Below are 3,130 nucleotides of genomic sequence, written 5' to 3' on the forward strand. Positions count from 1 at the left end.
TCTGAGCTGAGGAAATCCTCAGGATTGAGTGAAGGTGCTCGTCAGAAAGACGGCTCCTGTGTGATGTTTTGTTTAGGTTCATCAAAGAGAACAGTTGTTCACACAGGTATGTGCTGTCAAACATAGAGAGCGTCTGAGCAGCTTGGATGCGCAGCTGGGGCATTGTACCTTTAAGGCTAGTCCTCCCTGCCCACCGTTTCTACGTGCCTTTCTGAGTGCCTTAATCTCCTCCCTCGGCTGAGTCAGACAACAGACAGACTTAAAGGAAGCAGATCTCACATAGCGTTTGTGAGAAATATTACAGTAAGAACTTTACCAATGAGCATTTGTTGTGCAGTTGCATCGATGAGTCACACAAAGTGAGAAGCCCCTGTCTGCGGCCCGCAGATTGGGGTGGGGCTGCATATGGGGCGGGGCTGCATGTGCAGTCCCGCCCATACGTAATAATGGGCGGTGCTGAACATGTCGCTCCGCCTATTCAGTTGATGTAACGTATGCTTTCATTTCCGGTTTTCATCGCATGGTGAGTACACATCTTAAGGTGCGGTCACACTTGACTTTTCCTTCCATAGACTTCCATTCATACGCACGCGAATGGGTCAGACCGGAAACGCGGGGTCATGCGTTAAGTTTCGCAGGTTGCTGCGGTGCAAAGTTCAAGCTTGGTGAACTCTGACCTGCGAAATCGCATCACTTGACTGCGTGAGATCAATCGAGGATCAAAACAAGACCTCTCTGGACAGAAAATAAAAACATTGAGTAATCGCTCGCTTTAATAATGTCTAATCATCTTGTTTAATCCCGCCCCTTTTCGCAGCGCTGCACGACAGAATTTCGCACACACAAAGCGCGGTGTGACCGTAGCTTTATGTCAGTATACGTTACAAGCTACGTATTATGTGTAATCATTTAATTTAAATCCTTTATTCATTAGTAGTGTGTAGTGTTTTATTAAAAGGTGATGTAAAGTTTTAAAGCATTGTAAAAAACGAATGTTTACTGTGTTGGTGTTTTCCAGGTAGATCGTATTGAGGTAAATTTGGTTGTAGTGTGCGTCTACTCTGTGTTTTGCGGTAGATTAAAGACGCGTGTGTTTAATGCGCTGCAGTTTTATAATCTTGTTTCACTTTTATTCGCGTAAATGAATACAAATGAGGGATAATAAAAAAGCCTCACTTTTGTTCATATTTGGGTATAATATTAATCATGAATTTGCTTGTAGGCTATGCTATTATTTCTTTGTATTGCTGTAATTGTGTTTTATTTGCGAGTTTAAAACAAAATTAATTGTATTAAAGTCATTACCCGGCTGTCATGACTATTCACATCCCTTTTCATATTCCCAACATTCCACATGAAAAAGGGGAAAATTTTTACAGAAAAACACAAATAAACCAATAAAACAGTCATAATTACATAGTAAACACCTTAATAGTAAGTTGTGAATATGAAAAGGGATGTGAATAGTCATGACAGCCGGGTAATGACTTTAATACTATTAATTTTGTTTTAAACTCGCAAATAAAACACAATTACAGCAAAACAAAGAAATAATAGCATAGCCTACAAGCAAATTCATGATTAATATTATACCCAAATATGAACAAAAGTGAAACAAGATTATAAAACTGCAGCGCATTAAACACACGCGTCTTTAATCTACCGCAAAACACAGAGTAGACGCACACTACAATTTAAAGCACAGATAACGTGACCGTCTCTCTCGGAACTGCAGATGGCGTGACCGCAGTCACATACTGACGTCCTCTTTATAATATAATTTCAAAAAAATATTATTTACTAATTCTAAATCGGCAAATCATATTAACAGCCAACGGCTATCAAAGTAGCCTACACCATTGTTCACGGTCAATTAAACAGTGCTAATGTTGTTTTCAAGTCTAACTTGTCATTTCATACAGAATATTCAAAATAGCGTGGCAAACAATATAAGGACTATGTCATCAGTTGTAACCTAACAAATGTGCGAATATAAAATCAGCTTTTTCAGTTTGGTAAATGCAGTCTATCAATGAAGTTTATTGATATCAAAGATATGAACAAAATATAAATTTGTTTGGGATTTACTTCTATGAATTAAATCCACTCAATGGATTGTTCTCTAATTTACATATGTTACTCTGATAATGTTACTGTTAAATATGTGCAATATAAAACGTTTGATTCCTAACCTATTGATCTGTACTACCTTCTGTTTGCAGATTCCTGTCATTGATATATTCGTCCCTACAATTCTTGTGGAGTACATTTGCTTTACTTCAGTACTTTCCCTCTTTTTGTTTTGATTTATTTATTTATTTTGCTCTTAATTATTTTTTACATTTTTGTTTACAACTTTTTATTTTTAATTTAATTCATAACCCAACGGCTCTTTTAAGAGCCATTTCCCCTTGCAAATATGCATAAAACCGTGCTATGCAAGGATGAATGTAAGCAGTATTTAAAAAACTGCAGTGACAAGTGCCCATTCTGCTCATACACTGATATGCCACAAATTATGCTTTATCACATCAAAAATCATTTACAGTTGGCAGTACAACATCATGGTGAGTTTAAAGGTTTTGCTTTCAACACTTTAGTCTAATTTGTTGTCAAACTAGCCAAAATTGCAAATTGTATTTACATTTGCATTCTTATTTGTAATTATTATTATTTTTATATTAAGGCTCAGGCAAACTTAATTTTCTACTTAACATGATCCATCATACTTCATAAATATTGGGTCTTTGTTGCTCAAATAATATAAAATGTGCTTTTCATTCAACTGTCCAAAGGCCAGAGTGAGACACAAGTAAGGTTTATTGTACATAATTTAAAAAATATATATGTTTTTTTTTATTCTATTTCAGATTTCACAATTGTAAAATGTGGTTTAAAATGTAGAGAAAAATCCCACTTTCACTGCTGCTATTGTTCAGTGATTGTGTTAACTCGGGCAAATTTACTAAACCACATTGCCAGCCAGCATTCCCCATCAACCCATCCTCAGTCATCAGCTGTGCTGCAGACCAAGCCTGAGTCATCATCTGTCCAGGATTCACAACCTCAGTCATCGTCTACCCAGCAGACACAGCCCCAGGTGACACCAGTCAGGCAGGCACAGCCTCAA

The sequence above is a fragment of the Danio aesculapii genome, chromosome 8 (genome assembly GCF_903798145.1).
Source record: "Danio aesculapii chromosome 8, fDanAes4.1, whole genome shotgun sequence".
Lineage (NCBI taxonomy): Eukaryota > Metazoa > Chordata > Actinopteri > Cypriniformes > Danionidae > Danio > Danio aesculapii.